Below are 25,337 nucleotides of genomic sequence, written 5' to 3'. Positions count from 1 at the left end.
CAGGAGCAGCAAGGCGATGAAACGTAAATTATCGCATCCACGACATACAATTCTTGACTTTCATGTTACGACATATCAATTATGCTCGTCATGCAGTCATCTTGTGGCGTACAAGTTTTGGTATTGATACCATTACCGAAACAGCCAAGATATCAAAATGTTGTAGTCAAATAGATAGATAGATAAATAGATAGATAGTTAGATAAATAGATAGATAGATAGATAGATAGATAGATTCAATGTATCTGAAGTGCGTTAATAAATGCTTCGCATATGAAAACCTACTTGATCCCTCCGTCACAGGAGTCAGTAAAACACGGAAGTAAAACGTGTCCTTACAGAGGTAGTTGATTACTTACATTAATGTAAGAAAGCTTTTACAAAGTCTGTTGGTTCTTGATTGCTATCTAAGTATCCGCGTGAATACTTTTACGTAGAAGCTTAGTCATATATCCACTACCCAACGAACAACGTCCATTATGATTTATAAACAAACCCTTTATATGCCTGCGATAGCTGTAGTACATAACGGGGAAAAAGGAACCACAAAAAATGGCAGCATAACCACGAAGTGAATGACGGAGAGTGGGGCGAAGCATCCGTCCGTCCATTCGTTCTTGCTTCCGTCCGTCCATGTGTCCGTATATACCGTCCATGCAACCACTCACCTGTCCGTGCGTGCGTCTCTTCGTGCGTCCGCACGTCCATGTGTGCATCCGTCCCTGCGTTCGTCCATGCATCGGTTCCTGCGCCAGTCCATGTGCCCAATCGTCGGTGCAGCCATCCGTTCGTCCGTCCATGAATCTGTCTGTGTGTCCGTTCGTCCATCTATTGAACAGTCCAAGTACCACCATCTCGCATCTTTTCATCATACTAACGCGTGTCTACATGTGGACAAAAACGATGATGGGGTATTTAGTGGACACGAGGTAGTGGGCCTCTAGCTTCACTCGAGACCGAAGAAGACGGTCTTGTGGCTCAGCTGTTGTTAACACGCTGCTTTCGTTGCCCCAAGGTGTACCTGTGTTTTATTCGCGTTGTACCGCGGCACTGGCGGAGGTGCTGGGCCGCAACCCTGTCTGATGCTCCACACGCCCGCTGGGAGCCGTTCATCAAGTCCAGAATTATTATCACCGGTAGAAACTCCGGTGCATCGCTCCAGTCGACAGTTGCGTGGCCTCGCACCAAAGCTCACTCACTCGCCGGAACCTGCTAGGCACCGTATACCTCAACAAATGGTACACGCAAACCCGCAACAGGTGCCCCAAGGCAGATTTCCGACGCAACCATTTCAGGTGACCATCTTTCAACCCCTAGACCCCTCGTTCCCGGTCGCTTTCGTGGCGGGGCCCATGACAACGTTGATGACTGGCTTGACAACTACGAGCGTGTTGCCAAGGTCAATCATTGGTCGGAACAGGAAAAGTTTTCTCGCGTCTAATTCTACCTTGACGATGGTGCTCGTACTTAGTATGAAAATAGAGAAGGCAATCTGTCAGCTCAGCCCGACTTTCGACAGAAGTTCGTCGATACCTTCGCCAATGTCGGTCGAAGGGACCGTGCGCAGCAGTTATTGGAGCTACGGGCTCAAAAACCCTACGAAACCGTTGCTATGTTTGCCGAGGACATGACTTGTCTCTTTCACTGAGATAACCCGCACATGACGGAAGACAAAATTTGAGGTACCTCATGCGCAGTGTCAAGGAACAGCTTTTCACCGGGCTACTGTGCAAACCTCCACATACCCTGGTTGTCTTCATTAGGGAGCTACGGCTATCAATCGGGCCCTTCATCAACGCTGCAGGCAATATGACCGCCTGTCCACCAATGTTTCAATCAATGCTAACGTCATGACGTCTGATAATTAGAACTCCTTACGAAAGTTGATTTGGGAGATAGTTCGCGAAGAACTGCAAAGGTTACGGACTCCGGCTGCTGAAGACCCAATCGCGTCGATCACTGAAGTCGTACGTGACGAAATCCCCCAAGCGTTGTGTACCGCTGGTCTTGATACTCTGCAGTGTCCTATCAGCTACGCTACCGCTCTCCGACGTTCACCACTAGCTATGCCGACGCTGTACCACCAGGTGTCCATGGCTCCCTGGTCTCCGCCGCGAAAGCAGGCACTGCATCAACCACCCACGCTACAGCCATACAACCAGCCGTCTACAGCCACCCCATGGGGAGCGACAACAGGGTAGAGGCTCAGACGTCCGCCAACCCGGAAATAAGATGCATGGCGCACAGTAGACAGACGTCCACTATGCTTTCACTGTGGAGGTGCAGGCCATATTGCCCGTCACTGCTAGCATCGAGGTGATTCATTCCGTCCTCATCGACCTTGGTTTTACGGACGACGTGCCAACGACGAATACACTCCACGCCGTGACGACACCCTTTTCTATGGAGCCCGTTCTCACTTTGAGGATGGCTGTACCACTGCAGAGGAGGCGATGCCTACTCACCCTTCTAGTCTTAGTTGGCGATCTCGCTCTCCGTCCCCCGCGCGTTCGCCTTTGCCGCACCGCCGCACCTACGCGGACCTTAATACAAGAAGGTCACCTGGCCCGCGACGGTGAAACTAGGGGCGGCGACCTCCACGGACAAGGTTGCAGGCCATAAAGATGACGACAAGAAGTCCCCACAGCTTGACGTCGTACCGCCGAAAAGCCATGAAAACTATGAAATCGTGACTGCTGACCTTAGTGTTTTTCTTGACGGCCAGAAAGTGACAGCTTTACTCGACACTGGTGCTGACTTCTCTATTATCAGTCAGGACCTCGCCGACAGTCTCAAAAAAGTGAAGACGCCGTGGACGGGCGCTCACATAAGAACGGCTGGGGGCCTGTTACTGATGCCCTCTGGAAGATGTACCGCAAGAATTGACATCAGAGGTTCTTTTTTCACTGCGTCGTTTGCAGTTATCGACGCATGCTGCAGAGATGTAATCCTTGGCATAGATTTCTTACGGGAATATGGCGCCGTCACCAAAATACCAGAGGGCTTGCTTACGTTTTGCAACAGCTCGGGCTTACACAACTCTCCAGAGGTTGGACCAAACCAACTGCTTATTACTGATGACGACGTGGTTCTCCCTCATAGGTCATGCACGGTTGTTTCTGTGACCAACGCTGCTCAGTTGGATGCTGAAGGAGTTGCACACCAAATAAGCTCGCTGCTCTTCACCCATGGCATTTCCGTCGTACAAGGTATCGTCACAGTTGCTACTGGATGCACAGACTTGCTGCTGACCAATTTTAGTGCTGAGCGCCGGCACCTTCCTATAGGCACGGCTGTCGCTTATTTCGACGATGTCGTAGATGCCGAAGGCTGCTTGGCAGTAATCGATGAGTCGCTAAATTTTGATTCAGTGCCTGTTTTTAACGTTAGCTTTACTTTGCTGAAAGACGACCGACGCAGCCCCCTTGAGCTACTGGCCAAACTTCAAGACACCTTTTCGACGACATCAACAGTTCAGCATACGCCTCTAACCAGACATCGAATCATTACCAGCGACGCGGCGAGACCTATTCACCAAAACCCTTATCACCTTGCTCCAAAATAACGTGAAGCGATACAACAGCAGGTAGACAGAATGCTTGAAGATGACATCATTCAACCTTCACAGAGCCCCTGGAGTCGCCTGTAGTCCTCGTTAAGAAAGAGGACGGCAGCCTGCGCTTCTTTGTGGATTACCTGAATCTGAATCAGGTGACCGAGAAAGACATATATTCACTACTGCGTATAGACGACTCTCTCGACGGAATTCGACACGCTCGATACTTCTCTTCAGTGGATTTACAGAGTGGATATTGGCAAATCGAGGCGGACCCGAGAGACCGCGAGAAGACCGCTTTTGCAACACCAGATGGGCTATATGTATTCAAGGTCTTGCCATTCGGTTTGTGCTCAGCGCCTTCTACCTTTCAAAGACTCATGTATACCAGGCTTTCTGGGTCGAAGTAGAAAACATACTTAGTATACCTGGACGACGTCATAGTGTTCTCCGCCACGTTTGACGAGCACCTTGAAAGACTTGAGGTGGTCTTACGAGCACCACAGTCCGCGGGCCTGATGTTGAAGCCTGAGAAGTGCCAATTTTGCTACGAAGAGCAGCAAGTTCTTGGTCATGCAGTCATTTATGCGATGCTCATCCCGATGCTGAAAAAATCGCAGCCGTAAAACAGTTCCCTATGCCGACCGATAAAAAAGGCTGTCAGACGCTTTCTCGGTCTCTGTGCATATTATCGACGATTCATCGCAGATTTCACACGCATAGCATCACCGTTAACTCGCTTCACGAGAGAAGACGTCATCTTCGTGTGAAATAACTAAGAGAGAGCTGGTTCTAACAATCTTCGCCAGTGACTACAAACACCTCCAGTCCTTGCCCACTTCGACGAGAGAGCCCCCTACGATGCTTCACACCAGTGCTACCAATGTTTGTCGGAGAGCTGTGCTTGTGCAGCAGCAACAGGGCACAGAAAGGGTAATCACTTTCGCAAGCAGAACATTAACACGCGCTGAGGCTAATTGTTCCACGACTGAAAAGGAATATCTCGCCGTGGTATGGGCAGTTACAAAATTTCGTCCGTATATATATGGCTGCCCCTTCAAAGTCATTAGCGACCACCACTCACTGTGTTGGTTAAGAAATCTCAAACACCCTACAGCCGAATAGCGCGTTGGAGTCTCAGGCTGCAGGAATTTGATATGGCAGTCGTACATAAGTCAGGGAAGCGACATATGGACGCCGACTGTTTGTCCTGTTCACCTAATGAGTCGGCGACCCTACCCGAGGAGGAAGAAATATCATTTCTCGGCCTCCTCAGCATGACCACTATTGCGCAGCGACAACCTGACGACGCTGAGTTGCTTGGCTTAATTACCTATTTGGATGGCAGATCTCAAAAGGCGCCAAGAGTTTCGGCAAGAGTGTAGTCATCGTTTTGTTTACGGGGTGGAGTACTCTACAAAAGAAATTTTTCGTCGACGGGATCCGCCTATCTACTCGCCGTCCAAGCAGCCCTTCGCATCGAAGTACTAAAAGCATGCCAGAACAAGGTTACCTCTGGCCACATGGGTTGCACAAGAACATTTGCCAGGGTACAGCAAAGGTATTACTGGCCAAGACTAACCACAGCCTTGAAGAACCACGTTCGTACCTGTCTCGACTTGCAGCGACGCAAGTCACCACCAACTAAACCAGCTGGCCTCCTGCAACCCGTACAGGTTCCAATGACTCCGTTCCACCAGATCGGCATGGACATTTTGGGCCCACTCTCTACTTATACTGCAGGTAACCGATGGGTTATCGTCGTGACGGATTATCTGACCCGTTATGCCGAGACAAAGGCTATCCGGAGAGGTACAGCAGCGAAGGTGGCAAGATTTTTCATCGAAAATATTGTACTGAGGCATGGTGCACCAACTGTCGTAATCACAGACAGAGAACCCCATTTACGGCAGCTCTTTTGGACCATGTCTTGATGCTGAATGGAACAACGCATCGTAAGACCACCACCTGCCACCCACAAATGAACGGGCTGACAGAGCGTCTAAACAAAACCCTTGAAGACATGCTTTCGATGTACGTAGACGTTGCACACAAAAATTGGGATGAACTCTTGCCATACAAACCGTTTTCATACAACACGACCAAGCAAGAAACGACCCGCATGACACCGTTCAGCCTCGTTCATGGACGGGAAGTACGAACCATGTTAGATGCACTGTCACCGCACGAGGGCGACGACATCGTCGCGGACGCCAACACGTTTACCCAACGAACAGAAGAAGCTAGGCAACTTGCACGTTTACGGATCAGCCAGCCGCAAGAGTACGATGCAGGCTGCTACAATGCTCACCGCAGAATAGTCGTCTACCAAACTGGTTACAAAGTATGGGTTTGGACGCCCGTACGGAAACGACGACTTTCCGAAAAGCTCATACGAAGATACTTTGGACCGTACCTAGTGCTGTGACGACTGAGTATTGTCACTTACGAAGTTGTTCCACACAGTTCGTATGGTACAAGGCGTCGCCAGCACCATCCTGAACTCGTTCATGTAGTCCGCATGAAACAATACGTCAGCAAGTGATTGCGTGAGACTTTTCTTGAGAAAAAAAACCTCATTACAAACTGCGCATTGGGGTGATGCTGTTTGAGAGGGAGGCAAATGACGCGTGTCTACCTGTGGACGAAAACAGTGTAGGGAGATTTAATGGACACGAGGTTGTGGTCCTCTAGCTTCACTCGAGACCGAAGAAGACGATCTTGCGACTCAGTTGTTAAGAACACGCTGATTTTATTGCCTCAAGGTGTACCTGTGTTTTATTCGCGTTGTACCACGAGAATATATTCCGCATTTGCACCGCTATCCAGCGGACACTCCAAGGACTAAACGAGAGGTGGCACACGCACACTTTTTTACGGCTTGCACTTCGTGTCTACTTCCCACCTTGAACTACATTGAGTTCATGGTATATACTAGTTCACTGTATTCATGGCACTGCGGCCAAATGCTCGCTAAACCCTTGTAAAACCAAGTATGCTAAACGAGTATAACGTAGAAACCCTTTCTTGTCTGATATTGCTTAATGTACATGCCAATGGCTGCTAAGAGGAAATGAGGGACGGGTAAATTCGGGTTTTAGTTAACACGCACGCTGCGAATTTTTTATTGTTGAACAACGCACAGAAGAAATCTCTCACAGGCGCCACCTTAGAGGTCAAAACGTAAGACTGGTTACACTCTACGACTACTACTACGATTGCGAGGGACGAACGGGGGCCGCTATAACGAGCTACGCCCCTAAATAATCACAGCATGTCCACGGAGTCAACGATGATGAATGTTTCGAAGCATTCGGCCTTCCGTGCATGCGTCCATATTTCTGATCGCGTTCAAAAATGCTGAGGGCCCGCAGGTAACACCGATGGGACGCGAGCCAAGGGGGTCGAGCGCCAGTGTTTTCAACGCGCGCACTGCTCTGCTCCGTCCATGCTCCACCAATGATCGAACATGTACGGTGACTATCATTGAGACTGAGAGAGGTCCTCGTTGATAAAGCGCGTGGAACAGTCATTCAGAGAGTAAGTAGCGGCTGAGTATCGCCATCTAGCTGATGAGACAATAAATGGTCATTCATCTCTTTTACTTTCTGTCCTTTCTCGTCTGTTCTATAGGTAACGCGTGACTAGTCGCAAGGTTAGACTATAAGGAGCTTCGCCCCTGAACGCGATGGAACAGCCAAAAGAGACTGCCTGATTCGACGCCGAAGTCGAGCTAAGGTTGCTCACTTGCAGAGTGTCGGAGCTGTGCCAGCGCCAAGCCCGCGTGGATCGCTTGGTTTGTGCTTCGGTTCGCAGATTTGGAGGTCTCTGGGCGATTCTTCACGTCACCTCGCCGCTGACAACAATGGCGTTTTTAACGACTAATAAACCTTTCAACGTTTGGTGGAAAGTGTTGTTGATGCCCATCGCTACACCATTGAAATGCGAAGCCGGACGCTTCCGCCTGTCATTAGGAACATCAACTACCCACTAGCGCCTTCGCACCAGTTCATCAACTGCCCTGGGCATCCCAGACTACAGGACCTGAAGGTATTCGGCGCGGCAGATGGAACCGACGTGCAATACTGGTTGCAACATTATAAACTGGTGAGCGCTAATCACAAGTGGAATGAATTCGACAAGTTCCTCTACGTCATATTTTATCTTACTGGCGTCACCGAATTGTGGTATAACAAATACAAACACAACTTTCCTCACATAGAGTGTCTTCAAGACATATTGTTCTGAAGTGTTCAGCCGGCCAGCTACCCGTAGCAGCACGCAAAACAGTGATTGCGCGTCCACTCTCAGCAGACTCGCGATAGCTTCACCAGATATATTGAGAACATCGTCGACATTCATTGAAATGGCAAAGACATCATGCCCATAGCTGACAAGTTCAAACACATCATGAAGAGCATGAACTACGGCACATTCGAAATGCTCTTTGCTAGAAATCTGAGCAGATTTCAAAGTCTTCAGCTTGTTGAAAGCAACGACGAGTTGAAAAATTTATGCACATTGACTCAGCAGCCTCGACTGGGTGGTGAGTCACTTTCCAATTTCGACACCATGCCTGACCATTCAACGTTGCTTCAGCAAGTGCGGGAATTCGTCCGCGAGGAAGTCACCTGGCAACTTTCGTTAATGCCATTTTCCCAGTAGTCCACCACCCGTCTACCTGGCCCGCTCCACACTGCAATTTTAAATGAGGTTGCCCAAGCTGTTCCTCTTGCGCAACACAAGCCACCTCCATCCAGCCCTGTTCACTACCAGCATGCCACGCAGCTGCTGGGCGCTCCTGTCGCCTTTTCGCCAGCCGTGCAGCCTGTGGCCGCAGCTCTGACGTGTGCAGCGCAGCCTTTTACCTATTCACTAGGCATGTAACCTGTGGCCGCGCCGCTCACATACGTGGACGCTGTGCGTAGGCTTACGCAATCGCCATGCACTCACAGCCCACGCAGCCACCTATTTGTGCGGCGGCTGCATTTCCGATTGAAAAGGAAGTGTTGTAGGCCCATGCGCTTTGAATTGGGTGCACGTTAAAGAACCCCATGTGGTCGAAATTTTCGAAGCCTTCTACTATGGCGTCTCTCAAACATACGGGGGTTTTGGGACGTTAAATCCCACATGTCAATCAATCAATCAATCACTCCCGGACACGTCGCCCGCTATTGTGCTTTGACCTCAAACATTCAGCGACTATGCTCGAGCGCCGCAACGCGGCAGCCAACTCTTCGCCCATTGCGCGTCGGTCTCGTCACCACGCTATGCCCCTACTTACCACCCTGAGTTCCAGCGGTAGCATGCACCATCTCCTCGTCGGCGATCGCCCTCCCCCCTGCATCGCCGGCCCGAATACTCCAAGCAGGAAAACCAACCACTGCAGGTCCAGAGGCAAGAACTGCGCTATTTTTGAGCTGTCGAAGCCTTCACTCCTCCACCATCAACGTGGTTGCAGTAACTGTTGAAGGTCATAGTACTTTTGCACTTGTGGACAAGGGTGCCGCTCTTTCTGTCGTAGACACTATCTCTGCCGTATATTACACAAAGTTACGATACCGCTTTCGCGGCTGTTGCTTCACACGGCAAGCGCACAGCAAGTGACACCTGTTTAAACCTGAACTGCATTGAAGGCAATTTTTATTTCGTGCAGTGTATTGCACTTTCTCTCGGTTCGCATAACGTCATCCTAGGTTGGGACCTCTTATCCCGCCTTGATGCCGTCATCGACTGCGCACGCGGTGAAGTTAGTTTGTTAGTTTTCAGATCTGTTTGACGTCCATTACTTCACGCTCTTCATCCGCCGCCAAAGTTGCTCGTTCGTGAAGATACTAACATTCCGCCTGGAACTTGCGTACTTGTTTTCGTTATACCGTACGCCTACACTGAAGCTTCACTCTTTTTCATGCATCTCGATGTCTTCACAAATCATGGAGCTCTGCCGCTGCTTTTTGCAACAATTGGCATCGCTGCCAGAAGCAGCAATATTGTTACGGGTAATATTTATTCGTGGACAGCGAGACTAGCAACGCTGCACAGAGAGCACAGTATTGCAGACTAACCGAGTAGCTCGAGAGTTCAACCCACAACAACAAAACTATCGTCTTCCTTCTTTTGAGTGTCATTTCAGTGCTAGTGCCACAATTCCAGTTACATACACGTGTCAGTTCTCCGGCCGGTGAGGCCCCGTCTCGATGCCTGTTAAAGAGGCGACACATCATTGCATGTACTCAGACTTGGATGTACTCAGACCCGTGTACTCAGACTTGGGTGCACGTTCAAGAACCCCAAGTGGTCGAAATTTCCGGAGCCGTCCACTACGGCGTCTCTCATAATCATATGGTAGTTTGGGGACGTTAAACCCCACAAATCAATCAATCAAACATGCTATATGTTTTTTTTAGTTCCGATAAGAATAACGCCACTGTCGCCGCCTCCACAATTCCACCAGGGAGGCGATTCCACTCGCGTACAGTTCAAGGGAAAGAGCCCTTGTATGAGTTCGTTTTGAAAGAAAGTTCCTGTAATTTTTTGAGTGATCCGCCCATGTGGGTCGTCGCACGACTTTTCTATATACGCACTTGAATCAATGCCAAGCTTATCGTGATAGAGCAGGTACATATATTTTAGTCTTTCGCGATATCGCCGCAAATGTAAAGCTTCCAAGTTCGCTGTCTGAAGCAAAGCAGTGACTAACGTAAGGCGATTGTATGAGCGAAAGATAAATCGAGCAGATTTTCTTTGTAGGTTTTCTAGTTTATTAATATTTTTTTTGTGTAAGGGTTCCAGACCACGCAGGCATATTCCAAAAGAGGACTTATGTAAGTTTTATATGCTAATAGTTTTATTTCTTGCGTTGACTGTCGTAACGATCTTCTAAGATATCGAAGCTTTTTCCTGGCTTTCTTTTCTAGAAAAGTGATATGTTCATTCCACCGGAGGCCTGAAGTGATTATTAAACCTAAGTTTTTATAACAATTTACAGCACTAAGACAGCGACCATTTATTGAATACTGGAAAGTAAGTGGTGCCTTCTTTCTTTAAATTGTCATTGAGACAGTTTTTGTAATATTGATGCTCATCTGCCATTTTTCACACCAAATATATAGTTTGTTCAGGGCACTACCTAATAATGCTTGGCCGGCAGGTGTGTTTACTTTCTGGAAAGGATGCAATTGTCCGCGAACAGTTTGATTTTGACAGGTATATTGTTTACGATATAGTTTATATAAAGTAAAAAGAATGGTGGCTCGAGAACCGACCCTTGGGGAATGCCTGATTGCACGGATGCCGGGCGTGAACATGAGCCGCCAACTGATACGCATTGACTCCAAGAGGATAGGTATGACTCTATCCATGAGACAAGTGAGTTATTTTGCAATATGGGTTTTAATTTTAACAAAAGTTTACGGTGCGAGACGGGATCAATCGCCTTCTGGAAGTCAAAAAAATATATCGATTTGACTCTGTTTATCTAAGGCTGAGGCAAACTCGTGTATTTTCTCAAGGAGTTGGGTAACCGTTAATATTCCCTGACAGAAACCATGCTGGCGGCAATCAATCAATTTATTTTGTTGCAGAAAGTTTGACAAGTGAATAAAAATATTATGTTCTAGCAATTTCGGTACACAGTAAAGATATTGGTTTGTATGACGTAATTAGTGAAACTTTTTCCGCCTTAGGGATTGGAACAACCTTCGCGCGCTTCCAATCTCTCGGGAGTTCTGCAGTGGACAATGTTTTTTTATAATATAATAGATAAATACTTGTAACACCATTCTGCATACCTTACTAGAAATGCGTTCGGTATGCAGTCAAGTTTTGGTGATTTCTTTTTATTGATTTTAAGCAGCAGGGATTGGACACCCTTTTCTATTATTACTAAGTCAGAAATTTTATGTACGTCCTGAGAAATTGCAAAATTTGGTTGTTTTCTATCGTCATGTGTGTAGACTGAACAGAAGAACTTGTTAAACGATGACGCAAGGAGTGATTAATGAGTTACCAATTCTCCATTAATGAGGATTATATATGCATGTTGTTTCCTAGGTGACAAGTGCCGCCAGAACTTCGCAGGAGCAGAACGCAAGAAGTTTTTCAAAGATATGTTGAAAATGTAGTCCTTTGCCTTTTTTATGGTTTCAATCAACTGCAAACTCATATTACAAAATTTTGATACATGAGGAGATGACAGGTTCTGGCGCAGGTTTTTGCGCATCTTCTTTAGTTTGCGTCCCGCTCGCACAACTTCTCTCGTCGTCCAAGGGCGAGCACATTGCGTTCTGATAATCTTTGAGGGGACATGACTTGAGACGCATTTCATAAAGAGATTTTTGAAGAAACACCACAAATCTTCAACAGAGCAACTACTTGATTGATAGATATTACTGAAATCAGAAAACAATATATCTAACAGGTCAAGAACGGCGACGTCATCAGCACGAGTGAAACTAGGCACTACGCGTTTTTCTTCACTTCTTTCCTTACGTGGAGTGGAATGCTTAAAGATAACAATCGATGGTCGAATCCACCGTCATAGACGCACAAAGCAGGATTTCGACGAAGGATTCTGTCACTCACAAGAAAAAGATCCAAAATAGATTGTGCGCTACTTTGAACACGGGTAGGGTTTTTTCCTAGCTGTGTTAAGTCATTAAAAAGAACAATGTCGACCAAGGGCTCAGCAGCACTAGAAAGCGGTTCCGGGGAGTCCGCGTCCCAATTAACTTGAGGAATATTAAGATCGCCAGCTAAAAATATATTACTAGGGCTTGTGTTGCAAGAACAAAATAAATCATTAACACCATCAAAAAACGCCTTTTCGGCATTTGGAGGGCGGTAAAATGCACCCAAACCAGGTTCATTTCCTCAAGGTGTATTTTACTAATGACACTTTGAATACCGTCTCTATCGGAAAGCCTAGTCACATTGAGGTAGTTTTAAACCAGGACTGCCACACCACCACCACGAGATGGTCTGTCTTTCCTCTAAATGCCATACCCTGGGGGCGCTATTTCGTCGTCCTTAATACCTGAATGTAGCCTGGTTTCTGTTATTACAATCAGATGGGGTGCATGCGCTATTGCGATACTTTCCAGGTCATCAAGTTTATTAATTATGCTGCGGGCGTTAAACTGAACGCAGCGAAGTGCTTTGCCTGATTGTGTTTTGGTTCACTGCTGAGATTCCTCAACTACATTACCTGGAAGTGGCACTCATTCGTTACGGTCTGCATTCCAAACGAACAGAACACCGTTAACTTGGATTTTTTCGTAGATTAATTTCACCTTTTCGCCTGCCCTTCGATTTTTCGCCGTGCTTTCCCAAAGTTTTCTTCTTTTATGTCGTGTAGCTTCAGAGAAGTCCTCAGAAATTGGGAAGCCTGTACCTTTTGGTTTGGAGCAATCTTTAAGCACAGCAACCTTGTCACGGTAATCAATAAGCTTTCAAATTAGAGGGAGAGACTTACGTAGTTGTTTGCGTGCAATTCTGTGAATTCTTTCCGTAGACGACACTTGTATTTCCAAAATATCGGTAAACACACCCTTCAACATACTTTCGCTGAGTTCATCGAAACTTTCATTAGTTGTTTCCAGTATACTGAAGACAATCAAGTATTTCTGCCTATTTCCATCTTCAAGATGAGCAAACTTGCTTTCTAAGCTTACGACCCTTTTTTTTCAACTTATACGTCATTGTTTTCACCTCAATCACAGCCGTAGCAACTTCTTCCACTTTTTTTACCATCAGCTAAATGCCATGCAGCCTTTTCCCAATGCTTTTCTGACCATCCGAAAGCTCAGCAAGCAACTTTTGAATGTCAGGGCCGGGATTCGGCTCGACGTCGCCACACAACAAAAGCAAAGAGAGAAGCATTTCGCGTACACCAGAACAGATTCTGCTTAAGCTACATGGGCATGTCAGCTGGACAAAGAAAGGGTCGTCACATTTGACAGATGAAACATCATCACTAACCTGCATGATTAAAATAAACAGACTTGACTTGATGTCGACGCGAGGCCAGCCGACATGCCCACTGAAGAAGCTTGATGGATGCCATGTATTTATATCTCCGTCCAAGGACGTCGATGTAGCCGCACGTGACACTTCCCATCCTTCCCAGCACCGCTTGTAGTACACTGGTTATCCTGCGCAGTCTTCAAAATTTTCCAAGGGTTAAGCGAAGACGAATGTGCAATGCGTCTCTGGGACCGTCGCCGTCAATCCCAAGACGAGAAGCGGCGTGAAGAAAATAAACGGATTTGACATGATGTCGACGCGAGGCCAAGCGACATGCCCACTGAGGACGTGTTCAAACCAATTTGCCCGGTTTTTTTATACTATTACTTCAAAATTTGTCTATGCCTGCAACATTGATACATATATTACGCGCCAGTTTATTATAGGTTGCTCAATAAAAAATTGCAACACGGTCGCCTTCTCTTCACATGCTAAGCATATTGTTGATTCCGAAGGTACGGGTAATCTGCCAAATTTCTTTAAGAGTGAAGCTTCTTCTAGCACCACCTGGTCGGTCAACCGTCCATCCTGCGTAGCCAGCATATCCATGGAGAGAATTTTCATGAGTGGGGCGAAGCGTCCGTCCGTCCGATGCGTGCTCTAATGCGATAGGAGCGGACAGACAAACAGACAGACATTTCGCACCATAAGCATCAATCGCTTCGTGAATATGCTGTGATTTTTTATCCTTTCGCAGCTAAATCTAAACAGTTCTTCTTTCCTTCTACATTCGCAAATTTTCCCCAAAAAATCCTAAGCAATTTCGGAACACAGTTTACCCATCATCCACTGCCCTTCATCTATGTACAACTTCACGGTCGTTGACACATTCTTGTCTATCAGGTCAATTTCGTTATAGGCTTGACTTCAAGAAACACTTCCAGGAACATTAACACAATTGAAGATGCCTGTACCCACCATCTTCTCATTATTAGTGGAGGACCTTGGGTGCCAGCGGCGGAATCGAGCTTGACACCTCCCGTAACCGAAGCGGACGCTTTATCCAATGGGCACAGCTACGGTACGCCTTCGTCAAACAATACACTACCAGACGAACAAAATGTTTGAAATTCTACACATTGTACAGTCCATGTAATGAATGAAACCTTCTGCTTTATATTCAGCATAGAACCTGACGGTTGCCTTCCCATTGCCATATCTGTATGCCACCCGATCATGTAGAAAATCGTATTTCACGCCTATGGTATTACGGTACAATCAACTCATGAAAGCAGACTGCATCAATGGGTATAGATGACATTACGATCAAAATATGGCAGAACACTAAAATTTTAACAAGTGTGATTTTATCTTACACTTTCCAGTAATCGCTCTCATCTGGAGTGGCGCCCCCAGACAAAAAAAAAACAATAGGCAAGCTCATTAGAGTGGCTCCCTGGCCACTTTTTGAAAATCTACCGGTCACATTACTAGAATCTGGTTTCCGCACAAATTATGAGAGAGAAGCCCGTAAATCAATCCTCATCCATAAGTTCAACGCCGTTGCATCTGGTCTGAATGAAAACGTAGGAAAACTTAGTTGCCTATCTGCGTAACCTGTATCACCTTGTCCTTTTTTTTTCAACCTTGCTCAGCAAGTCGCACTACATTGTCTGTATCCGTTGATTACGTAGCAGCTTTGTAACATCTTTGCCAATTTTATTAGTATTTTTTGGTGTTTTTCTTTTTTCCCCTTGCTTTTACTGGTCGGACTACTCTTCATGTTATGTGCTTTGTCTTTTATGCGTTTTGTCTTTTATTTGTAAACAACGTGCTCTTCACGTGCTCGCGCATGGAAGCAATACCTTTTTACTCGTAGATTAGGTGCCCTTCATATTGTGTGACTTGCATATATATATATGCCCATATATCGCTTTCATGCCGGTTTTCATATTTGTATCTTACTGGTATGCAACAGCACTCGTGCCATAAACTGTATTCTGATGAAGGCCAGACCCAAGGCCGAAACGTCAATAAAATCACTTCGTACGTGCGTCTTCTTTCCTATACCTGTATATATATATATATATATATATATATATATATATATATATATATATATATATATATATATATATATATATATATATATATATATATATATATATATATATATATATGTATGTATAGTTCAGTAGATCCTCCGTGAGCGGTCACAACGTGGTTTATTTCGGCGTGTCGGCCTTGAGTCTGGCCTTCACCAGAATTAAAGGTACAATTTGTTGGTGCTCAGCTTAATACAATCTCGAATCAGAGGGCAAGAAAAGAGAGAAAAAGACAAAAGAAAAAAAAAGAAAAAAGAAAAGAAGAAAAAGAAAAGAAAAAGAACAAAGAAGAGAAAAAGAAGAAAAAAGAAAAAAAAGAAGAGGAAAATATTATACGGTGGACTCCCCTCGGGCGCCCCCCTTCCACTCTTCCTTCCACTTCCCCCTTCATCTCACTCCCTTTTCTCCCCTTCACCTTTCTGATGTCAGTGGTCTGTGTATGCTTCCTTTCACTAACACATTCCTCCCGACCAGACGGCGCCTCCTGGCACTGGCGGTTCGGTGTGGGGCAAAAAAGAGCTTTCTTAGGAAGTTCTAAGCCTTTAACTACTCGGAGTCCCTTCAACATTTTGTCGAAGAAAGAGGGGTTCTGCTTATTGTGGCAGAGGCTGGTAAGCAGGCATTTTAGGAAGTTCTAAGCCTTTAACTACTCGGCGCCCCGTCAACAGTTCGTCGTAAAAAGAGGGGTGCCCCGTATAGCGGCAGAGGCTGGTAAGCGGGCGCAATGCGAATTCCTTGCCCGCTTCTAGATTACGCGTGTAGTGGGGGCCTCCAGGCTGTGCACAGGGTTGCTGTTGGGCGTGTCATGCATGGCACAATTGATTGCGTAGTAAAATAAAACAGAAAACAGACGAGAGCTGCACTTAGGAAGAGTAGTTACACTTGGAATTGTTTTGGGTTGTCCAGTGCCCTTCGCAGCCGCAGTGCCATGAACTCGGTTACTATTTTCATTATTGCCGTTATTGTTTTCTAATGCTTTACTTGCTGCAAATGTACCAGAATTCTCATTTATTCCTCTATCGAGTGTGTTAAATCGGTGGATAAGGTATGACTCTCGTTGTTCACGTTCTCAATTTGATTTAAATCCCGTCTCTGAGAGCGTTCCTGATAGTTTGTCGAATGCATGGTCGGGAAGATTGAAATGTTTTGATCAATGTAGACTTGGGGCTGATTTCGCCTGGGCTCTGTGATTATTGAAGCGAATCCTAAATGGTGTTTCTGTTTGTCCGATGTACTGCATACCACACACGTTGCATTCGAGAAGGTACACCACAATAGAGTAATCGCATGTTAGGTTTCCTCGTATGTTAATCGAAAACTTTGTGTGCTGGTTGCTTTGTGTGTTTCTCGCATCCCCTTAAATACAAGATATCGTGGCTTTAAACATGGTCGGCATGAATTATTGGGGGGTGATGTGTTAACTTGAGAGTGGACAAGGGTGTCATTGAGGTTACGTCGTCGTCGGTAAACGACGCCTGGAGCGGATGGGAATGCGCGTTTTAGCTTTCACTTTGTTCCAGAATGTTGTAATGTCGTGTAAGGATTTTGTTTACATTTGGGAAGTTTGTGCTGTAAGTCAAGCAGCGGTTTCTTCGTTGTGGGTCTTCTTGTGGTGGTCGCTTCATAAGTAAGTCTTCACGCTTCAGTTTTCTCGCTTTTTGAGGAGCGTCAATAATTACATGTGGGGGTATTTTTGTTTATCGAGCATAAGTTTTAGCCTCTGTGAGCTCGTGTCAAAGTCAGCATCTCTAGAGCAGATTCGCTTATACCGGTTAGCCTGGCTGTGTGGAATACTGTTTTTATAGTGGCGTGGGTGAGCGCTTTGGTAATGGAGTTATTGTTGTCGATCCGTTGGTTTGCGATATAGGGTTGTAGAGAGCTTCTCTTCTTTCGTTATGGTAACATCAAGAAAATTTACGGTTACTTGCGAGTATGTGTGTGTGAAGTGTATGTTCGGATGTACAGCATTGTAAGTGTCGATAAAGCTGATAAGTTCGTCCTCGCTGTGGGTCCAAATAAGAAAGATGTCGTCTATGTATCTTCTGTATAACATTGGTTTCAAGGAACTTTGTGTAAGAAATTCAGATTCTAGCTTTTCCATAAATATTGTTACGTAAAAATGACACGAGGTGTGTCTATTTAAAATCTATATTCAAAACGATGCGTATGGCGTCGACTAAGATGGAAGCAGCACGCGCAACCGACAGACCACTTCCTCGTTGTCGTCTTTTCACCGCTGATACGTCAGCTACGTAGCATTACCCCCCGGTGGTAAAAGCGCCGTCTCGGTGCACATTAACTACGGTCTTCAGTAGGCAGGTGGGAAGGTTTTAGCCTGCTGACGTGCACAACATCACTGGGTGTGGTTGCAGGCAGGCTTGTGGTCTCAGATGCAGGAATGATCTCTTAGGTGACGTCGGTTACCTGGCGGATGATACGGTAAGGACCCATGTAGCGAGACAATAACTTCTCTGATAAGCCAACCCGACGAACTGGGCACCACAAGAGAACAAGATAACCGGGTGAGAAGTGAACGTCGGCATGCCGGCTGTCGTAGATGGCTTTCTGGGTGGCTTGCGAAGCCGAAAGTCAAGAGCGGGCGATCTGACGTGCGTGGTCAGCACGAGCAATAGCGTCGCGTGCATATTCGGTTGACGGCGTTGTAGTGGTTGGAAGTAAGGTGTCGAGTGGTAACGTCGGATCACGGCCATAAAGCAAATAAAAGGGTGAATAACCAGTGGTGTCGTGGCGCGAAGAATGGTACTCGAAGGTCACGTGAGGTAGCGCCAGGTCCCAGTCATGGTGGTCGGAGGACACATACATCGCGAGCATGTCCGTTAGGGTCCGATTTAGCCGTTCGGTAAGGCCATTTGTTTGGGGATGGTAGGAAGTGGTCAGCTTATGGTGCGTCGAGGAAGAGCGCAGAAGATCGTCGATCACACGGGACAAAAATGCGCGGCCACGATCTGTGAGTAATTGGCGAGGAGCGCCATGCTGTAGGATGACGTCGTGGAGCAAAAAGTCCGCAACGTCAGTAGCGGTGCTGGTGGGGAGCGCTCGAGTGATGACATACCTAGTCGCGTAGTCTATAGCAACAGCGACCCACTTGTTGCCCGATTTCGACTCGGGAAAAGGACCGAGAAGATCTATACCAACACGGAAGAAAGGTTCGGTTGAGATGGAGATCGGTTGAATAAGTCCAGCCGGGGGCGCAGTAGGTCGCTTCCTACGTTGGCATTTATTGCAGGAGGACACGTAACGGCGAACGGACCGGGGGAGACCGCGCCTAAAGAAGCGGCGACGCACGCGGTCGTACGTCCGAGATACACCCAGATGACCAGCAGTTGGTTCATCGTGAAGCTCGTGCAGCACGGTTGAACGCAAATTTTTTGGCACGACAAGAAGGAGCTCAGGGCCATCTGGCTGGAGGCTACGACGGTACAGCGTGCCATTCAGGAGGACGTACATGCTAAGTGACGTGTCGTTCGGAGCAGATTCGAGACGGTCAATAAGTTGTCGCAGAGAAGCATCACGACGTTGTTCATCACCAATCTGAAGAAACTGGGACATTGACATGACGCTGAGGCTAGGCTCGATGTCTGGTTCGTCGGGCTGATCAACAGGGTAGCGGGATAAGCAATCGGCGTCCAAATGGAGACGTCCAGACTTATAAGCAACCGAGTAGGAATACTCCTGTAGGCGTAATGCCCAACGACCAAGTCGTCCAGTGGGGTCCTTCAGAGAAGAAAGCCAACACAGCGCGTGGTGATCTGTGATGACACGGAAAGGGCGGCCATACAAGTAAGGACGGAATTTCGAAACCGCCCAAACAAGAGCGACACATTCCCGTTCTGTTATAGAATAATTGCGTTCAGACTTAGAAAGCAGACGGCTCGCGTACGCGATTACACGGTCGTTGCCCCGCTGAATTTGTGCCAAAACTGCACCAATTCCGTGACCACTCGCGTCTGTTCGCACTTCTGTGGGAGCATCGGGGTCGAAATGTGCAAGAATAGGAGGTGTCGTTAGAGCCGTGATTAGCTGAGAGAAGGCGTCAGCTTGAGGAGGGCCCCAAGAAAATGAGACGTCTTGTTTGAGAAGGTCGGTGAGTGGCCGTGCGAGTGCCGCAAAGTTTTTCACGAACCGGCGAAAGTAGGAGCAGAGGCCCACAAAACTGCGAACATCATGGACAGAGCGTGGGACGGGGAAGTTTGTGACAGCGCGTACTTTCGCCCGGTCTGGTCGTACGCCGGCAGCGTCAACAAGGTGAGCCAATACGGTAATCTGACGAAGACCGAAGTGGCACTTGGAGGAATTGAGCTGCAGGCCGGCCCGTCGAAATATGGATAGAATGGTCGAAAGGCGTTCAAGGTGGGTTGCAAAGGTAGGTGAGAAAATGATCACGTCGTCCAGGTAACACAAACATGTCGACCATTTAAATCCTTGTAGGAGCGTGTCCATCATTCTCTCGAAGGTCGCTGGAGCGTTGCAGAGCCCGAACGGCATGACCTTGAATTGGTAAAGGCCGTCAGGGGTAACGAAGGCAGTCTTTTCTCGGTCCATGTCATCTACAGCAATTTGCCAGTAGCCAGATTGGAGGTGGAGAGATGAAAAGAAGGTGGCGCCATGGAGGCAATCAAGGGCATCGTCAATGCGTGGTAGAGGGTACACGTCTTTTTTGGTAATTTTGTTGAGGTGGCGATAATAAACGCAGAAACGCCATGAGCCGTCTTTCTTTTTTACTAATACCACGGGAGATGCCCAAGGGCTCGTTGATGGTTCGATTACGTTTTTCGTAAGCATTTTGGCCACTTCTTTCTGAATCACTTCTCGCTCAGATGCTGACACGCGGTACGGCCTACGGTGAATGGGCTCAGAGTCACCAGTGTTGATTCGGTGAGTGACAATTTTAGTCTGGCCCAAGGGACGATCGTCGGTGTCAAAAATGTCTCTGTATGAGGCCAAAACTTGGCAGAGAGCGTCGGCCTGGTGAGGCGACAGCTCCGATCCAATCATGTTTCGAAACATACCATCGTCTGAGCTGGGTGACCGTGAGACTGCGCTTCGATCAGGAGCAGATACAGCGACAACACTGACATCGTCCTCTGTTATGGCAGTTAGCTGGGCTAGAGACATCTGGCAGGGCAACACTTGAGGGGTGAAACCAAAGTTAAGGAGCGGAAGTAACACACAGTTATCCGCTATGGTCGCGATGGTATAGGGCACAGTAACACTGCGCGTCAGCCGAACGTCAGTAATTGGCGTAACAATGTAATCACCGTCAGGAACGGGAGGGGTCGATGACAAAGACACGTACGTGACGGCTCGAGGTGGCAGGCGAACGAAAGTGGTTGGGCTCAAGCGGCTGGTGGGCTTTGCAGAGTAGTCGGCAAAGATTGGTAGATCAAGGCTGAGGGTACCAGACGAACAATCAATTAAGGCCGAGTGTGCCGAAAGGAAATCATGGCCAAGTATGAGGTCATGAGGGCAGCAGGCTAGCACGGCAAAAAGGACGACGGCGTGACGACCGGCAATGCTGACACGAGCAGTGCACATTCCGATTACTGGTACAGTACCGCCATCGGCAACACGTATTGCCTGCGTCGTAGATGGCGTCATAATCTTTTGTAAGCGCCAGCGTAGAGAAGCGCTCATAATAGACAGGTGCGCACCTGTATCAATGAGGGCGGTCACAGGAACATGGTCGACTTGTACTTCAAGCAGGCTATGGTGCGTGGGAAGCGTCAGTAGAGGATTTTCGGTCGTCATTGGTATTGCAGCTTCACCTCTATAAGCTGCAATATCTAGTTTTCCTGCTGCGGTCGTCCAGAGAAGCTCGGCGAGGAAAAGCGCCGAGGTGGCGGAGAGCGGGATTGGCGACGTAGCGGCGACGGGGAGCGAGAGCTGCGGCGACCGGACGAAGGGGCGTTAGGGTAGCGGCGACCGGGCAAAGGGGCGTCAGTGGAAGGTTCATAAGATGATGACGAATAGAAATTAAAGGGTGTGGCGTCTGAACGTCGATGACTCGTCGGAAGCATGAGCGCCGAGGTAGAGAAAGTCTGACGTGGTTGGTTTGACCAACGGCGGCGGCAATAGCGAGAAACGTGCCCAGGCTGGTGGCAGGAAAAACAAATAGGCCGGTCGTCGGGTGTTCGCCATTCCGAAGGGTTACGGAAGGGCATTGTTCGAGGTGAACGGCGAGTGTGTCCTCGGGAGTAGGACGGGACTTCAGGGCGAGTCAGGGGGCATGCTGAGGGAAGTCCGAGGTTCGCAAACTCCTGCCTCACCACAGCTTGTATTAACGCCACTGACGGCTGTTGTTGGTCAGAGGCGAGCGTTGCGAAAACGGGTGGCTGAAGAGGAGCCGGACAGGCGGCTTCGACTTCCCGACGAACAATACGTGTAACGTTGTCATACCTTTAAATACGTGTAACGTGTTTTACCTTTAAAGGCAAAGCTTGCTATATACCACGCTTTATTCCTTTCACACTTGAACTACTGCACGTTAGTGTGGGCGACAACGACTAAAACTAATTTAAGAAAAATTTCATCACTCCATAATAAAATCCTCCGTCTAATTTACAACCTTCCTCACAGACATACAACAGATCACTTGTTTAGTGAACATGAAATCATCAATGTTTATCACCTATACATTTACAGGCTTTTACGCCGCTATAAGATCGAACAAAAAAAACGTTCATTTACTATCACAGATATCGCTTCCATGATACGTTATCAATCAAAGTACCCTCACCGTCATCAACCACCTTGGATGCTTCCTCGTATAAGAACTAACTATGGACAACAAAAAATTACTTATCAGCTACCGTTACAATTAAACAGGTTATATTCATCAGGTGTTAACATAGCAGATATCACCCTTTCTCAACTTCGCCAATATCTTATTAACACTCCTGACAATTAAGACCTTATCTTCAAAGTTCGTAGATAACAACTAGGGAAAACAATAAACAAAAACACAAAGGATGAAAATGCAGTTACCGCTGCATGTAAATAATATGTTTAATGTATTCGTGCTTACATATTGCGACTTTTGATTTATATTACTATATATGTTTATTGCACTGTGTCTGTGTGGGTTTTTTTTTTTTTTCTTGAAGGCTTTATCAATTCTAATTTTGTTAATGTTGTGTATTTTTGTCAGCTGTGGTGTTCTGTTGCCGCCACCGCCACTGCCTTATGTACATAGGGGGGTGAGAACTTAGTCAAGCGGACAATCGCTTTTATTCTCACCCCCTCCATCAACTGTGTATTGGTGGAAATAAACCATTATTATTATTATTATTATACGCGGGGGACTGGCGGGCGGCTTCACACGATGAGGTGGCGGCCGTGTTGGGCAGCCGGGTGAATCGCTGAGAAATACGGCGGCTCTTAGCTTCTTCGAACCGCCGGCACTCTTTAATGATGGCGTCGACGGTGGCAACGTTGTTGTAAACTAGTAGAATAAATGCGTCGTCTGCTATGCCTTTCAGCACATGGGCCACTTTCTCCGACTCACTCATGTGCTCGTCAATCTGGCGGCATAGGGCGATGACGTCGTGAATGTACGCGACGTACGACTCCGTCGACGTCTGTGCACGGGCCGCCAGTTGATTCCGCGCTGCGATCTGCCGCCCAATGGTGTCGCCAAAAAGGTCGCGGATCTTCTCTTTAAAGGAGTCCCAGCTCGTAATCTCCGCTTCGTGCGTCTCGAACCACATGCGCGGTGGGCCATCGAGGTAATAAAGCACATTGGCAAGTAAGAGTCGGGTCCCACCTATAGCTTGCGCTGACCCGTTCGTACCGGTTGATCCATTTGTCGACGTCAACGCCATCCTGAACGGAAAATACACCGGGATCACGAGCAGGAGGTAGAACGACGTATGTAGAAGTCACGGTAGGGGCAGGTGGCGAAGACGATGGTAGTTCAACCTGTGACATGGCTGGACCTATGATGATGCGGCCGTTGCGGAGCTTCGTGATGAAGACGGGGAAGAACCCAGCACGTCCACCACAAAGATGTTACGTAAAAATGACACGAGGTGTGTCTATTTGAAATCTATATTCAAAATGATGTGTATGGCGTCGACTAAGATGGAAGCAGCACGCGCAACCGACAGACCACTTCCTCGTTGTCGTCTTTTCACCGCTGATACGTCAGCTACGTCGCAATATGTTGGCATAATTAGGTGCCATTATGATGCCCATAGCGGTCCCGCTGATTTGTCGAAAATACTCTTGGTTAAACTCGAATGAATTTAATTCGAGGACCATCCTCGTCAAAGTTGCAATGGCAGAGAAATCTGGGGTGTTAGATTGTCTATGGTTTGTGTACATGTTTTGTAATGCAGCTATGCCGTCAACGTGAGGAATATTTGTATATAATGAACAGACATCAAGAGTAACCAAGTACGAGTTTTTCGGCACACACAGACCTGAAATGTCTAAGAAAATGTGTGGTGTCATTTAGGTACGACGCGAGGGTGCATGGAATGTGGTTTATTAGTTTGTCCACGAACCCTGATATGGGTTCAGTTATTGTACCGATGCCTGATATGATTGGTCGACCTGAGTTACCGAGTTTATGAATTTGGGGGAGGATGTAGAAGTGACCTGGACGAGGGTATGCTTCTCGCATCAGTTTGTGGTCAGTGTTCGTTATGTTTTCTGCATCCAACAGTTTCTTTAGTTCGTTTGATACGATACGTTTGTATTCGTCTGTCGGCTCACCTGGGAGGCGTTCGTAAAATATTGAGTAGTCTAGTTGGCGGTATGCTTCTTGTAAGTAGTTGGTTGTAATAAGGACTACAATTGCTCCTCCTTTGTCAGCGGGTTTTATTGTTATGTCTGTCCTAGATGCCAAATTTTTCATACTTACTTTTTTAGATTTTGTCAAGTTTTCTCGGTTTTCTTTCTGTCTGTGGTATTCGTGTACTATATCTTTCTGTACTGCGGTGATATAAAGGTCCAAGCACTTGTCTCGATTACTGCTCGGTGTCCAATCATTCGATTTACGACGGTGAATTGTTTCGTGGTTAGAAGGCCTGTCCAAGAAACATTCACGCAACCTTAAGCTTCGAGCGAAGTTGTCGAGGTCTCGGAGCAAGTGGAATTCATCGAAAAATTTTGTGGTCGGGCAGAGGCTTAGTCTCTTAGATAGCAGTTTTTCTTCGTCAGGTGACAAGCTCGTGTCCGATAAGTTTACAACCACAGTGTCACAGGGTGTGTTCCTAGATGGGTGCTCGTTTGTACCATTAGTGGTTTCCTGGGTGGTGGTGTTGTAGTGATAAGGAACGATATCAGGGAACATGGGTTTGGGCACCTGGTCTCTTTTGAGTTTTTAAATTTTTGTGCTCATGATGGCTGTGTATTCATTCTGTTCAAATTCTGTTAATCGGGTGATTTCTTCGTTCGATAAAGTGTTGTGGCGGAGAATAGTGTTGGTCATAGCGACCAGTTTCTTTAGCTGCTTATCACTGTGATTAAGAGTGATTGCTGTTAATTTGAGAGATGCCTCAAGGAGGACGTTTGTTCATGTTATTTGGTCGTGTTCATCTAGATTTGTAGCAGCTGGTGTGAGGGAGAGTGTCATACCCTTGGGGGTTATTCTAGCACGAAGGTACACTTGCAATGTTGATTTATGCATTTCATGTCTAATTCGTTTGTCAGCAAGTTTTCGTACTTTAAGGAAAGTGGCACTGCAACTG

At 47.1% G+C, this 25,337-nt stretch overlaps 1 protein-coding gene across 1 annotated transcript in view; it reads left to right on the top strand.

The window, feature by feature from the left end:
• Positions 1-25,337, top strand: part of LOC142765206 (uncharacterized) — a 1,282,698-nt gene that overhangs the window by 1,135,148 nt on the left and 122,213 nt on the right. The gene's annotated exons all lie outside the window — the stretch shown is intronic.

Source organism: Rhipicephalus microplus, chromosome 6 (assembly GCF_043290135.1).
Source record: "Rhipicephalus microplus isolate Deutch F79 chromosome 6, USDA_Rmic, whole genome shotgun sequence".
NCBI classification, from domain to species: domain Eukaryota; kingdom Metazoa; phylum Arthropoda; class Arachnida; order Ixodida; family Ixodidae; genus Rhipicephalus; species Rhipicephalus microplus.
This window is presented reverse-complemented; position numbering and strand designations above follow the sequence as displayed.